Raw genomic sequence first — 27,255 nt, forward strand, 5'->3', positions numbered from 1 at the left:
TAAATGCATGCAGTAGAGATGATGGTGATATTTTGTATGTATCTTCTGTGGGTGATGCATTCTTGGTTGCCACGAATAATGGTATGTCTTAGAATTAGCTTTTGGTGGTGGAGAATCCCCTTCAATGCCTTTATGAATTTTTATGTAAGCTGTAGTATCAAGATAGACTTGATAGCTTTTAAGAATCCTACTCAAAATGGTGTGGCTTATAAAATGAACAAGACCATTCAAGAATCGATTTGTAGTATGCTCTCTAATGTTAGTCTTGTCATATGTTTGGCTATTCTCCAAGGGGGGAGACATTTTTCTTAGCTATAGAGAGTCAAGTGAAATGTACTATCACTCATAGGGTCTTGAATCAAAGAAGGTAATACACAACCATGATGTCATTCTAAATGAGGATAAAATGCATAAGAAGCCCATTCAAATAGTTGAAATTCGTAGAGTAGTGTTTTAGGAGGACACACAGCTAGTACATGAGCAGATTGTATGACATGTTCCACTTAGAGTCCTTTACAAAATTAGAGAGCATCAAAATGATAATAGGGCATGCAAGCTCATTCATTTCTTCCCAAACATCTTTGTCCATGTCTTCGGGCTTCACATATTCCAATTTCATGGGCTTAACCTATTTCTTTTGTGCCAATATATTATATATTTTTGTTTCTTCCAATATGAGAAGTTAGTGCCCTCCAACTTCTCAATATTAGGAAGTGCATTTTTTGAAGTAGGTGATGAAGCCATAGCTACTATAATAGATTTTGAGATGGCAACCTCAATATTGTGGACATTGATAATGGATTACCTTGTTAGATGGGCTCGCACATCTATACTTAGCATGTTGTTGGAGCACTATGCAGGTGGTGGCAAAAAAGACACAGGGTCTTGTGAAGAAGGTATGGTAAGGTAGAAGCTTATACCTAGGTCGTTCGAGAAGGAAGGCTAGAGAAACTTTGGAGTATAAACCTTGCCAGAGTCTACGAACAAATAACTCAAAACTCATAAGAAATACTATAGGCAACTAGCCTTTCACTCGATTTCTCTCCCGGCAATTAGCCCTCAAGAAGACTTTGACTTTGGTCAATCACTCAACAACTCAGCAAGTAAAGAACATGACCGTGTAATTCATTCTAATGTAATCATAGGTTTCCATCACATAGAGTTCAAGATAAAGCTCAAGAGCCTAAAGATACTTCTTGATTCATAACTTCAACACTCCATTGAATTCGACTAAGGCTACCATGGGTTGGCACACAACATAAAATGAGTTACAAGGTAAGAGGAATTAGAATTGACATATATGGCATATGAGTAGTTCAAGAGAAAGAGTTGTTTTGTTGCTACCTTGAAGATAACCTTATAATGCATAAGCACAAACACCATCAAGTTGCTATATCACTTCTATCACCATTTTAGTCAAAGGAACTTGTTTATCTCCATTGCTAATTCAAACTTCTGATAGGCCATTATATAAAAATTTTGCTAGCTACGAAATAACTTTAGTTTTGATTTCTAATGCACATATAAATCCATGAACACCTTGTGAATGACAAGAAACTCAATCCCCTTTCTTGATGACTAAGGTTGGCTCTATGTGAGAGATAATAGCCTGGTAATCCATCACCCTCACATAAATTGGCTAGCCAAGCAACTCGTCAGCTACACATTATTGCTGCAGGCTTGAAATTTTTGTCAAAGGTCAAGTAGTCAAATTTTGAAGACGAATGTGATGCCTTGCCCCTGTGAATCGCTTTGTCTACAGTCTCATAGGCTTCTAACCTTCTTAGAACTCACTTGCAGAGACCGGCTATTCTATGTAGTCAATGACCTTGCCTACAAGAATCGCCTTGTAGATTGAATGCATCATCATAAATGTGCTTTTCCTTGCCATGGTGAGTCAATCCTTGTGCGTAGCACCAACTTGGTATGATTATGAAGCAACAGTTTTTCTCATTCTTCTTCTCTATTTTCTTCTCTTGGCATTGGAGCTAAATGGGGTGGATGTGAAGGAGTAGAGATAGTGCTTGGAGTGCAATACATGAGTTCTAAGGCCATCGAAAGACCTTCCATGCTTTTGGGTATAATGTAATGAAGATAAATAAGAGAGTCTATTATACCTTTTTAATCTCCCATTTTGCATTGAAGATGGTGGATTAGTACCTTGCAATTTTTTGGGTACACTCATAAAGGTGGTTCTAGAAGTTGACAATGTTTGACTTGATGGCTCATTGGTGGTTTTTGCTATGGAAGAGATTGATACTTTTGGGCCAACAATGCCTCAAGCTTGCATAAAAAAAGATGGGAAAAAGTTGGTTATCCCTAAAGGTAATAAGAAATAAAAATTTGCAATCATGATTGCAAGATTGTTGTAGGAAACAACTGCCCTATCTTGCTAGAAGGAATGTTGGAAGGTTTGATATGGATGAAGAGAAACACTTACTATGTCCAAAATTAGGAATGCAAAAATACACATGGAAAAGATTGTGCTCTAAATATGATTTGATTGGTCGAGGTGGAGCTAATGCTAAGAATTTGAAGGAGGAAACTTTTTTTATAAGGTGAACCAATAAAAAAGGTAATAGAGTGCATAAAATTTCTCAAAAGGTGGATGACAAAGTAGCCTTTGAAAGAGAATTATGAGCATCAAAATGGGTGAAGGAGGATGACTAAAGGAAGTTAATATTGGTCTTTTGGAGCACCCACATTTTGCAAAGGTTGGTTCTTGATGCTAGGTTATCTTTAGAATTCTATTAGACACGAATATCAAATGCATCTAAGTTATCTCAAGTTGATAAAGGAGTAAGAAAGACTATTGAGAGGCAAAATTATATATCTCATGGACAAGAAATTTGACTCTCACTAACCGATTTGATTCCAAAGAAGATTAATTTCTACATGAATTTTAATTGTAGTGGGTCCTTTTTCTTTATTCTTTACGTATGACTATATCCTAAATAATGCTATCACCCATGAGATGCACTTTTTTTGGAAGCATTTATTGGTTACAACTAGATCCAAATTGCTCAAAAGATCAAGAGGAGATGGCTTTTGTGACGGAAATAGATTATTTATTTTCATTATGATGTGTTTTGGCTTAAACAATGCTCTCATAGCTTTCCAAATGTTGGTGTAATATACATTTAGGCCCTATTTGATGGAGTCACATAAGTGCTCTTGATGATTTAATTGTATTGAAAAAAGCTAAGGAGCACTTCTATCATCTTACCATATATCTTATGTAGTGCTATGAGGTTTGATTGAGCTTGAATTTGATAAAGTTTTCATTTGTAAGCTAGAGTGGAGCATTTTATTACTTGTCAATTAATAACATTAGTGATTTGGCAAAGGTGGAAACTACTTCCATGGTGCCTACCCCAAACAATCTAAATGAATATAAAAACATGTTAGGCCAAGGTGAAATGTGATAGTAGCTTAGTATGGTTTTTAGTTGATTTTGATAGTTTCCTTCTTTTAATTGATAGTTTTTAGTCGGTGTAGGATTCAAAGAGCAATGGTTAGTTGTGATTGGTCTACTGTGCCAATAGACTATTGAGTAGATAGTTCTACCAGTAAGCCATCATAGTTATAATGCTAGACATCCTCAAATAGGAAAACTAAAGAAACTATGTTGTTCTATCAAGTACTTCAATAAACCTATCCTTCTTGACCTAATCCTCCTTCGCATAAGCATTGGTTTGATAGTGTTATTTGCATGTGATGAATTTGAATCTCTAGATCCTTCTAAGAAAACTTTGGGTACTTTAGCGCTAGTGGTAATCTTGTGGAGGAAACTTGAAATTCAAAGATCATATGGAATAATGTGAACTTAGTGACTTCTAATGTGGGAATTGTATTTAGTAGGGTTAATCTAGAGACAATAAAAGTAGTGAAGACTATCTAGTAAATATTTGATATGCTTGCTCCTATAGGCATCGCATTATGTTCCTCATCCTCCTCCAAGGGTCAAAAATTTCCCATAATATCACACAAAGAAGGAAGGAAACATCACCATGGGTCATGACCAAGATTGTATTTACAATTTAGAAATGAAGAAGCAAGTCCCTTAGAGTGAGTCCACACTCTACATTATGATTTCTACTTCCATGTAGTTTGATAGTATAAAGAACTGCAACAATGATGAACTCAGATTGCTTCAAACTTAATGGCTCAATGACTTCATCATGATCTATCTTCGTACCATGATCTCCAAGTATTCAAAGATGATGATGCCAAAAACCACTACAACATGTTAATTGAAAAGACACCTTACACATCATGCTTATGCAAAAAACATTATCAAATGAAGTAGATAAGAAAAAATAATACAAAGAAAATATTGTTGAAACAAGATAGACATAGAGTATAGATTGCTTCATCAGTCATTCACAATCCACTCTCGATATTACACATAAGATTATCATCACTCACCTAAAATGGCTAGTCAACATAGCCACTTTGTAGATTTCACTTTGCAACAAAGAAGCATAGACCATTGAGAGCCACTTGGAAGGTTACCACATATTTATTTTCACCTAATCTTGCATCAACTTTATATCTACTCTCATTTATCATTGTTGTTTTTAATATACTAAACAAGGTTATATTGGTAATTGTATAATTCATAATCCTGGAATATCTTGTTAGGGGTAAAGGTGCATGTGCCTATGCGCCCGTGTATCATTACACTGACAATACCCACACACTTGTACACTACAAGTGGCAGGCACCCATCACTATCACTTCACTCTTTATTCTTTTAGTGATATTTGAATAAGAGAAGGCTGGTCACACATTGTGACTATTGGAGTTCCCACATCTTGAGTCTTTCTCTCTCTTGCTCTCTTAATCTATCCACCATAGCTCACTTTTTCCATTTTTTTTGCCTTGCTAATGCTCTCACTCAGGCTTCTCCCTTGAAATGGTATTAGAGCATAAGTTTTAGGAGCTGCCCTTTAGTGTGCTTCTGCCCAAATTTAAAACCTACAAGTCAAGGTTTAACGGCCATCCCTCAAGATGGTATACATTAGTCCTATGCTTCATAGGCCTCTTTTTGGCTTGTGTGGGCTCCTTCCTAGCATCAATTCCTAGCATCAAGTAGACCTGACTGAGTTTTAGCAAGTGCTCCATGTGGTTAGCAATAGCAACAAATAGATCTATTGTCTACTCTATGACCTGTTGTTTATTCTATGTAGGACATAGATGATATGCATGACAGTTATGCCTGGATGTATCCCACTCTGACACATTGAGTTATGCATGACAGTTGTGCCTATTGGATGTATCCCACTCTGACACATTGAGTTTGATAGTTCTTAGTACCAATTGCATGCTCAGTGACTACTAGTGGTTTGCTCCTACCTTACTTCCTATTGGATATACATGGAAATTACTAATTGGATTCTATCAGTTCATTACCCACACTTGGCCTTTGGATTTCTTGCTATTATTATTATTAGCTTATTGTGATTGCTGGTTTATGCATAATTTATGAGGGAAAATGCCTTGAATTGACCATTATCTTTGGCAGTTAGTGGGCAGCCCTACTCTTTGCACTTTTTCTTATGTTAGACACTCTCTTGGCTATGCTTTTGGACTATTTTACTATCATTTACATCAAATTGTTTGTCTTGGACTATGCTTTTATTTACAGCATTATGGTTGGTGGGTCAAATCATAGTGCTATCTTCAACATTGACAAGTTGGATGGCACCAACTACAACTATTGTAAGGCACACATTTGGCAGGTTCTCATGCAAAAATTGCAGATTAAGCCATTAGACATAAGGGTATCAAGCCAAAACACATTGACATAGATGATTGGGCTGAATTGAATCAGTTATGTAATTTTATAATCATTTTGTCACTCTGTAAACAAGTCTACTATAATTTTGTCTTTGACAGGTAGACACCTTGGTAGTTATGTGATAATGCATAAGTAGCCTGATCAGGTTGTTGTTGCATGTAGGGTGATATTTCAAGAGGAGCCTCTTGTTACTATACAACCATCTAGACAACCTACAAAAGCAACTAATCTCCAATGGCCCAAGACCATGATGTTAGATAGGAGAGGTACATGTCCACAACTTGTTTTTGAAAATCTACTAGAGATAGATGCCAACTTGAGTAGTTTACGCCTATATGGATTACGTTATGGTGACAAATGTTGGTGAACCTCTTACTTATGATGAGAACATTACACAAATGTGATAGTCACTCTTGGGAGAGGGCCATGCGGTCAAGTATGACTCCCTACAAAAAAACCATACATGGGATTTGGTTCCTGTGCCTAGTGGAAAGTATGCTTTGCCATGCAAGTGGGTGTACAAGTTGAAAAGTACCCCATGGACATCCCAAGTTAGCCTATAAGGTCAAATTGGTTACTAAGGGTTTTAAGCAAGAGCATGGTGTTGACTTCGATGAAGTCTTCTCTCTTGTAGTTAAGATGACTACCCTATGCTTGGTATTAGCTTTGATTATATAGCTGGATTTGGATTTGGATCTCTATCACATAGATGTCAAGATGCCTTTCTTACCTGGGGACTTGCATGATGAGATTTATCTATAGTAGCCTAAGGGCTTTGAGAGAAAAGGTAAGAAACACCTAGTATGCAAGTTGAGTGTCGAGACGGAAGAAAAAGAAGTCAAGAATTTGGATGCAACGGAAAAAGCAAGATGGAGAATAGCTAAAAGTGCGAAGGTGCCCTCAAAAATCAAATCAAAGAAAAAAAACATTTTAAAATGCAAGGTGCCCCAAAAAATATTGTAAAGGAGCATTAGGCTCCCTCGTGTGCAAATTTAAAGGGTAGGTGGGCATAAATAAAGAGATAAGGCAAATAGAAGGAAATGGAAAAGAGGACCTTGTCACAATGGCTGGCCATGTAAAAAAGGGATGACCACTCAAAAGGGATTTAGGGTTATGTATAGAAGCCAAAAAGTGAATAGAGAAGCTCATTCTTTGGTATGTGGCCAAAGTGGACTCAACTTCTTCTCTTCCTCTCTTCTCTTTGCTTGCTTGTGTGTGCTTGAGGGAGGGAGTGTGAGGGAGTGAGTGCGTGAGGGTGAGGGATCTTGGAGGTGAAGCTCTCCATCATCTCCTCTCTTCTTCTTCTCTTCTCTTCTATTCTCTTGGCTTATGCATGACTATGGAGGATGGAGCTTGGAGGTGGAGGCTTGAGGATGCTTGATCTTGCATCATGAATTGTGGAGCTACCGGTGTGCTTGAGAGAGGAGGCAACTCATTTGGGTATTGAGGTAAGCTCACTACACCCTAGTAGTATCAAAGGCGCATCGGCTAGGTGAGAGATAGCCATAGGTGATTGCTTGAAACACTCAAATAATAAGCAGCCCGTGGGTCTTGATGGTTGAGCATGAGCTCCTTCTACATTTTGGTTTTGTTAGGGGGACCAATAGATTCAAGCTTGTGCACTTGTGCATTTCAAATCAAGTGTCAAAGTAGGGTGCTCTTTGTAGGTAGGAGATTTGGTAGTTTAACCTTTGAAGCAAGTAAGTATTTTGTGTTTTTGATGATTACGTAGGTAGGATAAATCATTTCAGTAATTTACTTTTGATTTTTTTTGCATTTAGAGTAGGTAGGATTGAGAAATCAAAGTTGAAAGCTTTAGGGTTGCTGCTGTAAAGTAGGCCCAAACAAGGCATAGATTAGGGAAAAAAGGGAAAAAAGAGTGCTAGAAAGGATTTATGCCATTAAGAGAGTGATTGGAAAGAGGTAATTTGCAACTATTGCACTAAGAGAGAGTAGAGTAGTTTATTATCATCCACGAAAGGCCAAATTATGACCCATGGAACCTTTCCAGTTATACAATGATTCCCCTTCCCCATGGTGGTAGGAAAGGGTAGCTATGGTGAAATAACAATCTATGCAGCATGGTTCTTCCAAAAGCGTAACATGCGGGTGATGAAAGCCCCTAACTTTGATATAGGAGTAGTGGTTAGAAATTGGTGAAGTGGCCCCTGTAAAGGGATATCAAAGTTAGCCCGTATGTGTGCATATGCTGGGCATGTCATAATCAGGTGCTCCTCTTATTCTACACTCTATAGTCCACACAGCTTGCATAACCTCGTTTCTCTTGCTTTTCCACTCCATGCACCTGTCTCGATCAATAAAGTGTGTGATCGAGTTCAAAGTTGTGCAATACTCCGTCTAAATACCACTGAGAGTAGGTTGGCTATGTATGGCTGCGTGTGTGCCTCTGCCTACAAATAGGATTCCCAACATGAAGGATAGATATGCATACTCTAATAAGCAAGTTTGCCATTTGCTCCCTTGCTTTGATGTTTTGCTTGATATGCTCGTAAGAGGCTTGATTGAAATGTGTCCATGCATATATCTTCGGATGCCATATCTAGATATCTATCCACTCCCCACCCTTTAAACCATTTTCACATATCCAGCACCCATCTTGTTGTAAGCACTTTACTTTTCCACGTTTTTTGTAGGCGTGTGCTAGCATCCCATGCCCGTTTGGGGAGCCTACTATCATCTATTTGACGTACTCGGGTGGCATATCTCAGTATCAGATCATAGCATGTACCTCAATTGGCCAATGACTAGTTTCCAAAAGCATAAGTACATATCATGTGGTGCTTTTGATGCCCAAATGTCTACGAATAAAAGATTTTTGTAGCTTCTCAATGTTGTTCCATGCAGATGAGGAGATGCTCCCCCCCCACACTTCCACTCCATATAATATCGTCCGTAGAACATATGCATAAAAGATCATACAACGTATTTTCCAGCATTTAGTATCTAGATGGCTGCAGTCATTTTCAAAGTGATAATACTTGCTTTTCTCTACCACTAACTGCTGCTCCACACATGTATGCCATGTGTGTTCTGCAGGTATCTCAATCCCCAAGTATTTGAAAGTAGATATTACCTCTATAGACTATCTTGCATAATGTACTTTTGGTGGGGTCTTTGATTGCTTGGTGCACACAGCCATTAGCTTTGTTTTTGATACATTCACTATCAAACCACTATCTTGACAAAACCATTCAAGAATCCCCATGAACTACTGCATATGTTCCCTAGTATGTGTAAAGAAGACCACATCATCTGCATAAAGCAAGAGCAAGATGGCAAACATACCAATATGTGGGCTTTTGGCTTCCTCTTCATTCATAACCGTGAGAAGTGTTTCCTCTACCTTATCAATGCATAAACCAAATAACGTAGGGGAGAGCGGGCAACCTTGTTTGACTCCCATATTACTCTCAAATACTTGTGACAACCCGTTGCAACCTCTGAGAGGCGGCACACCACTCATTGATATATCCTGTAAATTTCCATGCATAGATCATTTGGGACCCCTAATTCTTGCATTTGTAACCCTTGGTATGGTGTCAAAAGCCTTCTTAAAATCCACAAAATAGCAATACAAGGTTGCTCCCTCAAGCCGATTCTCATCCATAAGCACACGTAAAGTAACCAAATGGCCTATGGTGTTATGAATAGGGCAAAAACTTGCTTGTCTATAAGCTCGTTTGTTATTACTTTCTGCCCATTTACTCAATTGCATTTCCAGGATAGTGCTAAATAGCTTTGCCATGGCTGAACTGACCATAATCGTGCAGTAGTTTGTGAGAAAATTGTGATCTCCTCCCTTATACAACTATTGTATCCAATTCTCTTGCCATTCTTGGGGAAAACCATATGCAAAAGCATGATGTATCACATGCAACATAGACAATCTCGTCTCCTTTGTTGTCCATTTCAACATCTCCGCATTCAACTGCAAAGTATCACATGCTTTTCCATTAGCCATCTTGTTGAGGGTTGCCTCCAATGTTTCTAAAGTGAACAGAGCATAGAGAGAGAGAGAGAGAGAGAGAGAGAGAGAGAGAGAGAGAGAGAGAGAGAGAGAGAGAGAGAGAGAGAGAGAGAGAGAGAGAGAGAGAGAGAGAGAGAGAGAGAGAGAGAGAGAGAGAGAGAGAGAGAGAGAGAGAGAGAGAGAGAGAGAGAGAGAGAGAGAGAGAGAGAGCTATTGCTTGCATTGGATCGATTGCTTCACCTAGGTGTTTTTCACGCATTGCAAGTACACACAACTCTTCTCCTCTGTCTATAACTTTGATATGGAGGTGCATGCTACATGACGTGATGTAAATCTTGCAATTCGATCGATTTGTTGTTGTATCGGCCAAAATTGCACCGTGTTTATGCCATTTGAGTGACAATGATTCTGGGTTGTCCAAAATCGGCCCTTGGCCCCTAACCATTTGGCCCACTACCACTCGGATGTGCACCACTTGACCCAACCCACTTCAAATCGACCATTTGAACCATTTCGGCATTCGGCCCACTTGACTGAATCCTCGGCCGTTTGGCCATTCGGTTGTCAGACAACCACACTTAGAGGGTATGAATTGGACATTCAACCTAGTTGCATTCAACCCATTCTCATTTGGCCCTCATCCATTCAGATGGGCCGAATCGGACATTTTGCCCCTGCAATTGGGACCTACTAGGTTGAATTGGGATTTTTTAAAGAATTTTGACTTGAAGACCCTAATTGACCCAGACCATTGCCGTGCGAACCCTTGAAGGCCATATAGATGCTTAAAGCACATTTTTGGCACAAAAAATAGGTAAATTGGCAAAACATGGACTTAGAAGTGACTCTAGCTGACAACCAACTAGCAACCCAAGCCAGTAAGTCATACCAGACTGAGTCATAGATCCCCAAACGGATCTCAATCGAGTTGAACAACGCATAACAAATCCTAGGACTAGTGAGAATGGCTAGAGATCAAACTTATAGCTTATCAGGCCAAATCCATGAATGAGAGTGCAAGATCTGCGTAGTCACTTTACCTTCACACTTGTATTTTTTTCGAGCACTTGAAGTACACCTAAGAAAAGCCGAAAGCCTAATTGAGCACAGTGCATGGAAGAGAGTACATGCACACACTAAGTGACTATAAATTGAGGATTATTTGTAATTAACAATGAACACTCTCAAACGTAACTCTAGAATGAACCCACCAGTAGGAGAAGACTTGGAGACATAGTTGGGTGATTGAAACCCCAAGCGTAGGACCAAGCAGAAGACACAATAGAGAAGCTAGACATAGCAAGGATAGACACCATTGGAGGAGTGGATCTACTCGATTTAATCAGTCTCATCGACAACTTGGTGGAGAGAGAGACCGCTAATATGGTAGAAATAAGCACTAATCACGAACGGGATGAAGAGCTCGACCTAGGTGGTCTTCGACATAGATCCAGTGGCTAGTCGCCAATTACAATCTATAGACTCGGATAGATCACCATGGTAAGACGTCCAAGGAGGTCATAGTGGACCTAGAAGAAAGAGGAGAGAAGACTAGCATGGGAAGGTTTGTAGAGCCTAGTGACCTACAACCAGGTACAACAAGCTAGGAGCTTGTAGTAGAGCATGGAAGTGCGCGATATTCAGCAAGTGGTAGTGCTAACATATAGGAATAGTATAGGCCCTGATGCCGAGAGGAAAAGGGCACTAGAAGGAGATCTTACAGTGAGTGAGCTTCTCATTAAACAACTACTAGACAAGACTTCTGCTAAGCGAAGTGCCTCTACAATGGCAACATTGTTGCTTGCAGGATTAGGAGTTACCCAAGGCTCCGAGAGCCAATCCAAAATTCCTATAGTCACAAAAAGCAGCTAGAAAAATACCAACTAGACAATGATCCCTATAGCTTCTAGAGCAGTTCGAGTAGGTCTGTGAAGCCAATGACTCACCGATCTCACTCAATGCGATCACAAGCCTTGGGCCTATGCTTAGGTGATAAGGGAAGGACTTGGTACACCAGCCTAGATGCCACAGAGTGCAATGAGTTCAATAACCTCAAGAATCTCTTCATTAAGAGATTCTCGGAGGCTAGGTACTCAGACAACCTAATCGTACGACTAATGAACATGAAATAGAGAGACAAGAAAGACATCAAGGATTATGTGACCCATGCGAGAAGTCTCTTTAAGAGAATCCCGATGACCGAACAACCCATGGAGAGAGCGGTGTCTACAATCTTCATCAATGGGATACGGGGTGAAGAACTCTACAAGGCCTTAGCAGGCAACTCAATCTTGTAGCGAGACAAGCTAACCAAGGTCTTTGAAGAGGCCATTAGAGTGGATGACCAGCTCAAGGAGAGACACTGCAGGAGCTCAAGATGAGAAGAGACTAACCCTAAAAACTTTGAGAGAACTTCAACGTCAAGTGAAAGATCAGGCCCAAGTACTCAGGACAAGGCAAAGGGTGTCGATTCAAGTCAAGAATTGGCAGAGATGAAGATGGAGCTAGCCAAACTGCAACACGCCCTCACGTTCAATGTGTGTATTGTGGCAGAAACCACTTTGCTAGCCGAGTGTCAAGGTCTTAGGTCCTGACCTTGTGCAAATAACGGTAGGTTCGGCCACCACGATGCCATGCATTGCCGACTACCAAGGAGACTTTCATATTTGCAACCTTATAATTAGCCTTACCTAGCGAATAGGCCTCCAAAATTCTTCGGAAGGGGAGCCCCATTGGGTCTCCCGACACCCAATGACACTAAACCAGCCATTCCTAGGATGGAGATAAACCCCATAGGAATACCAAGACCACCTAGACCCTACGAAACCCATCCACCGAGAGTTGCGGTCACCTAGGACATATCTCCTCGCATTGCCTCGAGAGGGAGCATGCCAACTACAACAAGGCAGATCTTAGATGCGTGGAGCGTGGAATCATTCATCTCTTTGTTGATTGCCTTAGACAAAAACCATCCTCTAGCTCAGCAATCATGCCATCAATCCCATTGGTATTGTTTGGTGTCGAGACATTCGACGAGGGGGCCATGCTTATCCCATTGCATGTCATGACTCATGCACAGACGATGTAGGCCAACATATCATTGCCAGGGCCTCGGAAAAAAGAGTCACATACAAAGGAAAAAGAAACCTAACACAAAGGTCATGCTAAAAACGGAGAGTGCCACAACGCTGCCTATTGGAAAAAAGGTGTCACAAGTAGAGGCAGAAATGTCGGCTCCTAAGATGGCTAAGAAGGGAAGTATGAAGGTAGGGGAATACCCTGACCCAAAGCGCCAACTCGAAGCCATTGAGAAAGTGAAGGAGTGGGTGAAAGATGCCCAAGAACACCTAAAAGATGGTGAGCCCATATTGGAAGATGAGATCAATGATCTCTCAAGCATAAGTACGCCAATCTCACCACCACAACCAAAATCAAGAGATATGACTGCACCACAAGCAATGCCACTTAGACATAGCTCAGATGCTATGGGCCAATGAATCAGTCAAGTCCATTGGCCTGAAAATGTAGGATTTGGAGAAAAGCAAGTAGCTAGCAATGTCTTCACAACACTAATGACCACTCCTGTGATGCTAAGCCTAGGAGACTTGCTTAGGCAGCACCTGACGCTGTGGTAAGAGTTGAAATAGTGGGTTGAAGGTTTGATGGAGCAAGCTACCATTGACTTGTACTGACATGATGCAAAGACGCAAATATCGAGTTTGATGCTACACTCAACGCCCAAAACTTTGCATGTCAATGCTTTTTAAGAAGGCACAAAAATACATGCTGTCTTACCGGTCTTAGCTCTTGGAGATACCACAAGAAAGAGAATTGTAGGCATGGGGGAAAGAGTTAGTGTGCTTAGCCATGTAGTACTCCAAGCCTAGGGTAACCAGTTTGTTGAGAATGCTAGATTTAATGTCACACTAGGCCCTTGAAGATTGCAGGAGTGCAATTCTCCATTGACTTTATAGTCATGAAGGGGGTGGACTATGACATCCTGTTAGAGGCTGGCCTTGGATGTGCAATGTATGGGTCATAGAGGACTGGGGTAATGGTCTAATCTTCTTAGGCAATAGCATAGAGGTAGTGAGGGTAGAGATGGACATTTGGAAGATAATACAAGTTGACCTAGATACCATCTTAGCCATGCTAAAGGAGGGTGATACCTAGATTAGAAAACCTTACGGACCATTGAATAAGTATATCCCTTGTCCAGAAGATGAGAAAGATTGAATGCATTGCTAGCCACTATCGATCTGCCATTCTCGGACCAAGAGGAGTACGAGCAGGCTGCTAAGGCAATCAGTAACCCTAGAGATAAACCTTCAGTGCTAATCTACATGATGATCAAAATCCCAAATGAACAACCAAACCCTATCAAATTCCATATCCCCAGCAATGAGCGAGAACTCCTTGAGGTCCTAGATCATTTGAGGAACAAGCTAGCAAGTAACTTAGCCAGTAACCTTAAACCTCTCCAAGATCTCTTGGATGAACTTGATGTACTACTTAAACTTGATGTACAATTAGGCCTTAGTCACCAACAAAAAGGAGGAGCCATAGCAAGACTTAGGAGATGATGAGAAGTCGGATGAAGATAGCGCTAACAATGAATACAAGAATTGATGCTTCCTTAGTGACCAAAGCGAAGGAGAGATGGATATGATAGAATACAAAAATGAGGAACGACTGATAGAACAAATACAAATAGACTCCAAACCAAGCAAGAAGAATGTTTTTAGGATTGAGAAAGGAGTATGAGCATGGATTGTGACCACACATGGTTGGAACACATAGGAATGATGGATTATGAACTTCTCAAAATTCAGGATTATTGTCGATCTTCCACCACCATCCCAATACAAGGGAGTTCAATGCTTCCTAGGCCACACGGGATACTATTGGTGCTTTGTGTTGAACTATGCATTGATTGTTAGACCTCTATACAAGTTGCTGATTATATTCTAGTGGAATGAGGAATACCAACACGCATATGAGGAATTGAAAAAGGCTCTAACCGCTCACCAATTCTAGGAGCACCAGAGTGGACATCACCTTCCATGTTCACATCGATGCTTTGAAATTCACTGTGGGAGCCGTGTTGTGCCAACTTGGCAAACACAACCTAGACTATCCAGTGAGCTTTGCTAGCAAACAACTCACGGATACATAAATGAATTACTCAACAACAAAAAGAGAGGGTTTAGCCATGGTATTTTTTGTAAAGAAATTTGAGCATGATCGTTTGGCCACACCTTTTACTTTCTTTGTTGATTATCAAGCATTGCTTTATCTTGTTAATAAACCTTGCACTACATGACCCATTTCTTGATGGTTACTTCTGCTTTTAGAATTTGACTTCTCCTTGGTGGTACTTAAGGGGAAGCAGCACTACATAGATGTTAGAGTACCTCACTTCACATAGGCCACAAGCATTGCATCCAGGGGTTCTCAAGCTAGGTGCGTATGGTGGCTTTAGTCGGCCGGCTCTGTCCCTAACCGCCTAGTCCTTTCCATTCCCCACTACACACACTTAGGGCACATCAAGGACATGACATACGTAGGGAGGTCACACTCCCTATGGTTAGACTTGTCCCCCTAATCCGCACTCATCGCACCTCCCTCATGCACGAACCTAGTCCCCAAGTGTGGGACCCCACCCAAGCTTGCCTGTGGTAAGACCTAGCTTCTAGTTCCACTCACATGAGCACAACATAGTACATTGCAAAGAAGACACACCCCCTAGATATACACTTCTTCTCTTTTAGGTAATGATGGATATTGCAAACCACCAATATTGGAGGTCCTGCCATCCACACAACATATCCTCGGCCTCCAATAACACAATCATTTACGAAGCTTCTCACCCAGTACCCACCCACACAAGGCCCATCATCACCTCAGAAACCACCCTTCCAAGCACCAAGCCCTCATCAGCTAAGTCTTACAGGAGAGGTGCCATGGGACTGGCACTTGTCTAGGAGGGGGTAATGTTAACCCCAGTTCGAGACAGAAGAAAAAGAAGTCAAGAATGCAGATGCGATGGAAGAAGCAAGATGGAGAATAGCTAAAAGTGCAAAGGTACCCTAAAAAATCAAGTCAAAGGCAAAAACACATTTTTAAATACAAGATGCCCCAAAAAATATTGTAAAAGAGTGCAAGGCTTCCTCCGGTGTAAATTGTAAAAGGTAGGCGAGCATTAATAAAGAGATAAGGCAAATAGAAGGAAATGGAAAAGAGGACCTTGCCACAATGGCCAGTCATGTAAAAAAGGGATGATTGTCCGAAAGGGATTTAGGGTTATGTGTAAAAGCCAAAAAGTGAATAGAGAAGCTCATTATTTGGTATGTGGCAAAAGTGGACTCAACTTCTTCTCTTCCTCTCTTCTCTTTGCTTGCTTATGTGTGCTTGAGGGAGGGAGTGTGAAGGAGTGAGTGTGTGAGGTTGAGGGATCTTGGAGGTGAAGCTCTCCATAATCTCTTCTCTTCTCTTCTCTTCTCTCATCTCTTGCATGGCTATGGAGGACGGAGCTTGGAGGTGGAGGCTTGAGGATGCTTGAGTTTGCATCATGAATCGTGGAGCTACTGGTGTGCTTGAGAGAGGAGGAAACTCATTCGAGCATTGAGGTAAGCTCACTAAACCTTGGTAAGATCGAAGGCGCATTGGCTAGGTAAGAGATATTCATAGACGCTCGCTTGAAATGCTTGAACAATAAGTGGTCCGTGGGTCTTGGCGATTGAGCATGAGCTCCCTCTACATTGAGAAAGAGCCATTATAGCCTTAAGCAAGAACCTAGGGAATGCTACCAGGAGTTTGATACTTTCGTGTATTCACAGGGATATACCCATAGTGAAATGGGTTCATTTATACACAAAGAAGGCCTGTGATAGTAGCCTTATGATTTTGATACTTTATGTGGATGATATGTTGATTTCTCAGAGTGCTCATGTTGAGCTGGATACTTTGAAAGTTCAACTCAAGAAGAGCTTTGAGATGAAGAACATGGGATAGGCCTCACATATTCTTGGGATGTGCATCATGCACGATCGCTTTAAATGTATCATTTACTTGTCACAAAAGAGTACATCTAGAAGGTCCTTGAGCGGTTTCATATGCATGATGTTAAGCTTATTGGCTATCCTTTACCTTCTCATGTGAAGGTTAGTCAGGCCGATTGATGAGAAAAGGCTAATATAGACAAGATCCCTTATACATCCATAGTGGATAAATTGATGTGTATGCTATGATAGCCACTCATCTTGACATAGCATTTGCAATGGAAGTTGTGGCATGCTATATGGCTACATATGGCAAGTGGCATTGGAATGCTGTGGAGGGTATCATGAGATACCTTAAGGACAGTGCAAATATGTGTATATCTTATGGTGGCCAGTATATAGGAGCCATGGGATACACTAACTTTCATTATGTAGGACATGTAGACATTAGAAACTCTACCTCTTGACCTTTACTAGAGGTGTTGTTTCTTGGATATCCAAGGTACTGAAATGCACGGTCCCATCCACTACAAAGGCAAAGTATATTGCAGCCTTAGAGGCTTGCAAAGAGGCTTTCTGGTCAAGCCGTCTAGTGGCATACCTTGATATTACTGATATGGCCCCTACATTGGATTCATATTCTATGAGTGCTATTCACCAAGAATCTGGTCTTCCATGCAAAGATAAAGCACATTGAGGTGTTACCACTTTATCTGAGAGGTCATTGAGGACAAATCCATTGAGCTAGTCAAGATCTCAATTGACCAAAATCCTATAGATCTACTTACTAAAAGCCTCTCAATGGAGCATTTTTCATTCTTTAGGAAGCTAATGGGCATTAGATGAGATGACATCTTTCCTCATTCTATTGTACTTGATGCATATTTATATATTTTTTCTTGTTCTTTTCTCACTTGGGATACATTCACCTTTAAGTGGGAGGTTGTTAGGGGTGAAGGCACCTATGCCTACTATGCTGGTTGTGTAATACTACACTGGCAGTACTCGCACACTTGTACACTGCAGGTGGTAGACACCCATCAATGTCACTTTGTTCTTTATTCTTTTAGTGACATTTGAATAAGGGAAGACTAGTCACACATTGTGACTACTGGAGTTCCCACATCTTGAGTCTCTCTCTCGCTCTCTTGCTTCATCTGCCATAGCTCACTCCATTGCTTCTGCTTCCTTGTGCTATTAGTCAAGCTTCTTCCTTCATATCTTCTCCAAGCACCTTCCACCCCACCATCAAAGGTCAAATTATACTTAATTTGTAAATAATATAACTCATAATCTTTACTTTGAGAACTACAACCTACAAAGATACATGTCACAACCTTCTCAACTAATTTTTTATGATGTGGCATATGTATTGATGTATAATCTGGGAAATCAAAAATAGGAAAGTAAGAACCAAATGTATTTTTTCCATGTTGAGGCTCATATGGAATGATAAATTGCAATGCTTTGGTTGACACTTGTTTAGAGTAAAGTATTTAGTAAAAGAATAGTACCAATTAGGTGACTCTTTTTTGGACTATACATTGTCTTTTAATGTTATGTGAGTGTACCAATAATGTAGCAAAATGAGTTATGGTTAATGTAATGAGTATAAAGGCTTTCTTTTGGATAGTAAGGTTCAAAACCCATGATTTCACTCATCCAAAAATGTGTTTTTAAATTGGGGCTTGAATGTGGTTATTTAAATAATGTTTTTCTCAATTGTGAATTTGAAATCCATTGTCGCCACATTTGTATGAAGTTTCACATTCTAATTATTTGAGTGTATGATTATCGGCCTACATCATCATAATTACTAATCAAACATTTATCCAAACTTATGATCAATTAGCAAAGATCTCTACACTTGTTTTAAGGGTACCATGCTAGTGCCTACTCAGACCTAGCACATAAGTTACACATGTAATAACCTCAATCCAAAAAGCATATGAAAAGCTTAATTAAATGCATGCCAAAGTTTCATAGCTAAAACAATACATGAATTTGCAACTATACCTACCATATCTTCCACACATTTTCCATGATTACTGAGCTTGTATAATCCATGATATAGTAAAATAGATACAATATATGTCACATCGACAAATTTGACAATCCAGCTAATCTTACCAAGTGTAGAAATTGATTACAAAATCTTTTTTTATGTCTATCATATGCAAAGCATATGAAAGTATGACATGACTACCATTACTAGCTATTGATACAATTTTGCCAAAATTTTTTTATAGGATAAGAGGAGTTATTGGCACGTGTCAATATTATCATTAGGTATAGAATCAAGAGAAGTAAACAAGTTTTGTTGCAAAGTAATATGCCCACATATTTGAAGCCACAATAAAAATGCAAAAATCATGTAGAAAAGGTTCATAATTGCATTTTCATACTAAATGCTTACTTTTATTTTTCATCACATTTGCAAATTCTAAATTAGAAGGAGAGGAACAATCATACTAGTTTATTTTATAACTAGTTTAGAAAACCCTTAACGATCTGATCTCTTATATTTTACAACAATTGCAAAATATTTTAATCTCATTTTTCTTCTTATCCTTATCAATTTTCTTTATTTTGTTGGGGGTAAAGGTGCGTGCCTAGCTGCTTGTGTATTACTACACTCACAGTACTCACACACCTATACAATGTAGGTGGCAGGCACCCATCATTGTTGCTTTATTCTTTATTCTTTTAGTGACATTTGAATAAAGGGAAGGGTGGTCACACCTTGTGATTGTTGGGGTTCCCACATCTTGTGTGTCTCTCTCCAGCTCTTGCTCCTTCACCATAGCTCTTACTTCTACTCGCATAATTCCACTTTGGGCTCACTCCCTTCAATTGGTATTAGAGCCAACCATTCAAGGAGCTTCTTCATCCTTTACTTTAGCTCAGATTCAAAGCTTCAACTCAAGGATTTTATGGTAGCCACTATTTCTTTTTCTCGAGGTATACATCGAGTCTTTCCTTCTATTGGCTTATTCTAGGTCACTTTGCGCTTGTTGAGGAGCTTCCCAAGGCTTAATTGAGCCTTGTTGAGTGCTTATAAAGTTGAGGAGCAGCCATTTTATCCATTTTGAGTGGATACAGATCATGATGTAAAAGTCATGGATAGCTATGGCATCTTAATAGCACTGTTGTATTTTGGCCATAACTTTTGTATACGGTATCAGATTTAGGGGTTCTATAGCTAGAAACATAGAGCGTGACAAGAGATGAAAATTTAAGTGTGGATTAAGTTGATTTTTATGCAGATTACTATTCTTTGTTTCACACAAAACAATTTTTTTTTTTGGTTTGGACAACAAACAATAAATATCATAATGCATGTTTGATGCTTCAAGGATGCTATTTTGGTGCTCACATGGTATGATTATGCTTTTGGGAGTGATTTGAGCTTCAAATAGCTCAGATTTCACTATCATTTCACTGCTGTAATAATAGGGCAACAAGCATTTATCAGTGAAAAGCTTATGCATAATGCTCATTGATGCTTTACAGGATACTCAATGGATGTACTGCTACCTCGATTGTGATTTATACTTCTTGATATGCTACGGCATGCTTTTGAGTTGAGATTTGAGCTCCATTACATTGATATTGGCTGTGATTACATGCCTTGGTTACTTGAGTGGCTTATCATTTTACAAGCTTGAAGAATTTATTGGGTTTATGCTCTCGGTTTATGGTTCATGTATCTTGGACACTCAGATGTTATTCACATGATGTTTTAAGCTTTGCTTGCTCATTTGGCATTTGAGTTTTGCTTTAGTGGAAGCTACTTGACTTTATGTACTGAGCCCCATTGGCACTTGGATGTACTACAAAGAATTTGGTTTATGCAGTTGACAATGAGATAGTGGAATTGATTGTGACATGTACATGCTCTCTTGATATTTATTGGATGCAGTTGCCCTAATCATGGGCTGCTTTGATCTCTTGGCTTAGGCATGGTATTTATGTCTGCAAGTGTGTTGTCACCGGTATTTATGTGCTTTTGGGTTATGTATTGAGCTTTTACTTGGAGGATTATGTATCTAGTAGTTCTCTTCATTTACCCTTGAGACCTACCCTATGCATGACATCTATGCCTATTGCATATAAGGTTTTTGACACACTGCAATTGTGACACTCTTTAGTGCTGATTGTTCTTGGCTTATTCCTTCTTGGTTGCTCATACTTGGTTGTTGGTATATTACTACAGTTTATTACAAGAGCTTGTCAGTTCAATTTTAAACATTCTATTTGAGGGCAGTCACTGGGACTTGACAGTCTTTTGTTTACAGGTTATGGAAAGCTCATTACTTTGGTAGTATCTCTAGTCTCCCACTTGATTTAGAAGTAGTTTTGGGGCTAATTTGTAGGGTATAGCAACAACCCGCCTTTCCCTCTTTTATACTTGCTTAATATAATTATGGTTGGTGATTCTCACAATAGTGCTATCTTTAATACTAAGAAACTGGATGGGACTAATTCTAGCTATTGAAAGACCCAGATATGGCAGGTTTTAATGTAAAAATTGCAAGTTAGACCACTAAAAAATGGGGGTACCAAATGTCAAGATTGTGGGAGAGAAGAAAGGAGTCTCACTTGAAGCTTTCTTGCTTGCACAATGGGGGAATACACACAAGGGTGGAGGCTGAAAACAATTTTCCTCTTCTTAGTTGTGTAAGCCAAAAGAACTCTCATACAAAGAAATAGAAGAACTCTATATATGGGTCTCAAACCAAACTCAACTAACTAAGGTGGTATACTAACTGAGCCACGAACTAGAGTAGATAAGGATAGCTGTCATCTAGCTATTATTCATGGGCGGTGTACCAACCGCATCTGCAGCTAACAAGTCGGTGACATAAATACACAACGGTCACCCTGGCATATCACGAGTGGAGCTCGCTATCTCAACACTCCCCCTCGAGCTCAATCCCAATTCCTGCACACCAAGCAGGTCTCTGAACTTGCGCAGCTTCTCTGTGCCCAATGCCTTCGTGAATATGTCAGCTACCTGATCCTCTGTGCTGACATAAACTAGATCAATAAGACCTAGTAAAACCCTCTCTCGCACATAGTGATAATGCACCTCAATGTGCTTTGTTCTAGCATGATAGACTGGGTTATTTGCCAAGTGTATACTACTAATGTTGTCACAATAAATGACAACTGGCCCATCTGTAGACTGATGCATATAATAAAGTAGCTTATGCAACCAAGCTACCTCACATGCAGCCATTGCTGCACCCCTGTACTCAGCCTTTGTGCTCGACAAGGCAATTGTAGGTTGTTTCTTGCTGCTCCAAGTGACTGCAGCACTCCCAAAAGAGAACACATATCCACTGGTAGATCGTCTATGTGAAATACTACCAACCCAATCGGCATCAGTGTATCCATGCAACTGTATCGGAACCCCAATCTCATAAAATAGTCTATACTGCAATGTGGACTTCACATACCTAAGTATGCGTCTAGCCGCATCCAAATGTGGTTTCCTTGGAGCCTGCATAAACTGACTTACCAGTCCAACAGCATAGCTCAAATCTGGCCTGGTAATAGTCATATAAATCAAGCTTCCTACTATGCGTCTGTACATAGTAGGGTCTTCCAGAAGCTCACCTGCATCTGCGCTCAGCTTCACATTCTGCTCCAAAGGAACTGAAATAGGCTTACAGCCTGTCATCCCATATTTGGACAGCATGTCCAATCCATACTGCCTCTGCAAGAGCTATATCCCACTTGGTGATCTAATCACCTCAATGCCCAAGAAATAACGCAGCTCTCCCAAATCCTTCATCTCAAACTTCTGCTTCAATAGCATTTTCACATGAAGGATATCTTCATCACTGTCACATGTCATAATCAAATCATCAACATAAATGACAAGTAGCATAATATCTTTCTCTGTTTTTCTCACATAAAGTGAGAAGTCTGCCTTGGAAATCTGAAAACCAATAGTGACAAGATATTATCCTATCTTGTCAGACCATGCTCTAGGTGCTTGCTTCAAGCCATACAATGCTTTCTTCAACCTGCAAACAAACTCAGGATGAACAGCATGCACATAACCTGGTGGCTGCTCCATATAGACCTCTTCTTGCAAATCACCATGCAAGAAGGCATTCTTTACATCCATCTGATGTAAAGACCATTCCTTTGATGCAGCCATAGCAATGACTGCTCTTACGGTTGCCATCCTTGCAACCGGACTGAATGTTTCTTCATAATCAATGCCATATATTTGTGCATACCCCTTGACTAAAAATCTTGCCTTATATCTGTTCACAGAACCATCTGCATTGTGCTTCACCTTATAAACCCACTTACAGCCAATCGCATTCTTACCTTTAGGCAAAGGTATCTATTCCCATGTAGCATTTGCTTCCAAGGCATCCATTTCTTTATCCATGGCTTTCTCCCATTTTTCTTTTCCCATGGCTTGCTCAAAAGAAGTGGGTTCTGGTTCCTGTATCAGTTTGACCATATATACATAGTGAATGGCTGTAAATCCATCATATTTCAGCCTATCCACAGGATACCTAGCTCTGGTAGACCTGCGCAAAGTAGGTTCACTCCCAGGTGCTCTCAAAACATCCCTGGTCTTCCTTACTCCAGGTGTAACAATAGAAGGAATACCCAACTCATCATCAATGCTCTGTTCTGAGCCACTGGATTCACCATCCACATAAGACTGACCTACATTCACATCAAACATGGGCTGATCAACCTTCTCTTTTCCTTTTCGTGATACCTGCATACCACTATCTGCATTGCTTTGAGAAGATTCTCCTGATCTCAATCTGCCTGTCCATGGCGAAGAATGTGAACCACTACTAGAGGACGCTCCAGGTCCACTAATATTTTGTGACTGCTGCTGTGAATTCTGTGCAGCATTACTATTTTGTGCATCTACATCATCAATCACATTTACTGGTTTATACCAGCTACTCATCTCATCAAAAGCAACATCTCTGCTCACTGTAAACTTACGAGTAGAAGGGTTATAGCATCTATACCCTTTTTGCTGCAGAGAGTAACCAATAAAGATGCACTTCTCAGCTTTTGAATCCAACTTGGATCTCAACTCATCTGGCACATGTACATAGGCAATGCAACCAAAAATTTTCAAATGAGAAATATCTAGTTTCCTACCAGTATACCTCTCCTCTGGAGTCATCCCATGTATTGCTGCAGTGGGAGTCCTGTTCATTATATAGACTGCTGTAGCAACTGCTTCAGCCCAGTAAAAATCTGGCAAGTCTTTTTCGTTGAGCATGGCACGAGATACCTCTCCAATATGCCTGTTTTTCCTTTCTGCAATTCCATTTTGTTGTGGGGTGAATATTGCTGCTTTATGCCATGCTCCTGCAGGAACCTTGCAAACTCATTTGAGAGGTACTCTCCCCCTCCATCTGACCTTAGGCATTTTATTTGCAGGCCTGTTTCTTTTTCAACCATAGCTTTAAGAGTTTTGAAATGCCCAAAAACTTCACTTTTCTTTTTCATAAAATACACCCAAACTTTTCTGCTATAGTCATCAATAAAAGTGACAAAATAATGACAGCTTCCAAGAGATGCAGCTTTAGTAGTCCACACATCAGAGTGGATTAATTCCAATGGCTTCTTACTCTCTTGAACATGTCTAGGAAATGGTTTCCTTGCCTGTTTTCCAAATTGGCAGGCTTCACATACCTTATGCATTTCTGCAACCTTGAATTTAGGCAATCCTCCAACAATATTTTGGGCCTGAATTGATTTAAGTCACTGTACATTAACATGACCAATGCGTTTCTGCCAGATATCAATATTTGCAACTACACCGGTCCCATGTGCAAACATTGCTGCACTCAATTCAGACATGTCTGCATCCAACGTAAACATTCTGCCCTTCTTCTTTCCTTTTGCTATCAAGCGACCTTTATTTTTCATATCCTCAACAAAGCATCCATGAGGATTAAATCTGACCTGCAAGCCCTGCTCAACCATTTGACCAACAGAAACCAGATTCTTGGTGATATTCAGGACATGAAATACATCGGACAGGTATTTCTTTTTCCCATCCTGCATAGACAAAGGAATTTTTCCAATCTGCACAATAGGATGTGTAGTATCATCACTAGTCTCCACAAATCCTAGTTTTTCCATTTTTCTTGCATCCTCCATCCATTCTGCATGACCTGTCATGTGGTTTGATGCACCTGAGTCGACATACCATACATCATTGCTTTCTTCTGCACTTGTCACAGAATTGTTCATGTGCTGCACCATAAACAAATGCTCATTTCTTTCATCACCCTGTCTACTAGAAGATGCATAATTCCCTTGTTGCAGTTTTCCATTCATGATGTCATTCTGCTTTTTATAGCAGTCTTTAGCCATATGACCCATTTTACCACAGTAGTAGCATTCAACATTACTGTTTGCATTTTGGCCTCTTTGCCATCCACCACGACCTCTTTGGCTCCCCCTGCCTCTAGAGTTACCACGTCCTCCTCCATAGGACTGGTTTTCTTGAGTTTGCTGCATATTCTGATTTCTACCACGGCCTCCAAATCGGCCTCCTCTACCTCTGCATCTACCTCTTCCAGCATTTGAGTAGAAGACAGCTTCTTTTGAAGTTCCTCCTGAAGAAGATGCACCACCATTTCTCTGCTCCTCAGAAATTAGAAGAGCAATCAACTCCTCAAAATCAGGAAATCTTTCACGGACGGAAATGGATGTTCGGAACTGTGCATAATCCTTTCCTAGACCATTCAAGGTCACAGAAACTAAATCATCATCTTCCACTGGCGACCCAATGGAGGCAAGTGCATCTGCAATCTTCTTCACCTTCATGTGGTAGTCATTGATGCTCATATTTTCTCTTTGCACATTATGCAACTCTTGCTTGAGCTGCATTTTCCTGGCTTGCGTATTTGTGCTATACATTTTTGACAAAGTATCCCATGCCTCCTTTGGCGTACTTGCATCCTGAATATGCACAATCATAGAGTCTGAAATACTGATAGACAGCCAGTACATAACTTTCCTGGCTCTCTCATGCCATGCTTTGAATGCCTGCATTTGCTATTGATTGGGAACATAAGGAAGAACTGGTTCTTCTTCATTTCTTGCAACAAATTCCCAATATCCTTTTCCCATAAGGAAATTCGTCATTCTAAACTTCCATGCTTGGAAGTTGTTCTTGTCAAGCTTTTCAGTGACAATCTGTGAGAGAGAATCAGACGCCATTACAGAACACTGCAAAAAAATTCTGTCACTGCAAAGAACACAGCTTCAGCCTCACAAGGGCTAATCTGCAAAACTGACGAAAGTGGTATTTGACCACACAGTCACTTCCTAGTGACGATTTTGTATCAACAAGCAACAAGGATGATTCTGTAACTCCCAATGTCTCTGTGCACAGGCATACGATGCAATAGTAACTTTTCACCGACCTGTAGAACAGTGGTCGCACAGCATAAAACTGGGCCTTTTCCTGAGTGCGTGTAGAAAACTTCCGCCTCCAAAACAGGCCCCGAAATGGCCTCAAATAAAAAAAAACAGGGTCGCCAAGGGCTAAAGCCCTTTCCCGCAGCATATACTGCCCTCTTGCTTCACCGCGAAGGGCGTCTCAACCTGAGACAATGCACTCTTGCAGTTTCCGGCTGTGCTACCTGCAGAGATCTGCTCCCAAAATAGAAAATGAAAGCAACACTGCTCCTCTTACCAGAACACCGCGAGCTTGGCTTGCTTTCTTGAGCTCCTTACCACGAACAAGGCTCTGATACCATGTCAAGATTGTGGGAGAGAAGGAAGGAGTCTCACTTGAAGCTTTCTTGCTTGCACAATGGGGGAATACACACAAGGGTGGAGGCTGAAAACAATTTTCCTCTTCTTAGTTGTGTAAGCCAAAAGAACTCTCATACAAAGAAATAGAAGAACCCTATATATGGGTCTCAAACCAAACTCAACTAACTAAGGTGGCATACTAACTGAGCCACGAACTAGAGTAGATAAGGATAGCTGTCATCTAGCTATTATTCATGGGCGGTGTACCAACCGCATCTGTAGCTAACAAGTCGGTGACATAAATGCACAACGGTCACCCTGGCATATCACGAGTGGAGCTCGATATCTCAACACCAAACCCGAAAACATTGCAACTGAGGATTATGATAAACTAGATGAGCTATGCAAGTCAACAATCATTTTTTCACTCTCTAAACAGGTTCACTACAATATTGTAACCGAAAATCAGACTCATATGAGCTTTAGACACAGATTGAGAATCTTTATGACATGCAGAGTCTTGCATCTCAAATGTATTGGCTAAAATAGTTGATGGACCTTTGAATGAAGGAAGGGACTTCTATGTCTACACACTCGAATGAGTTTTACTCTATCATCAGTCATTTAGCTTCGTAAGAGATGATACTTTGCATCATTTTATTTCTGCTTGGTACTCTACCTAAGTCATG

The sequence above is a fragment of the Lygodium microphyllum genome, chromosome 10, assembly GCF_053477565.2.
Source record: "Lygodium microphyllum isolate KBCC chromosome 10, Lygodium_microphyllum_v1.1.10, whole genome shotgun sequence".
Classification (NCBI taxonomy): domain Eukaryota; kingdom Viridiplantae; phylum Streptophyta; class Polypodiopsida; order Schizaeales; family Lygodiaceae; genus Lygodium; species Lygodium microphyllum.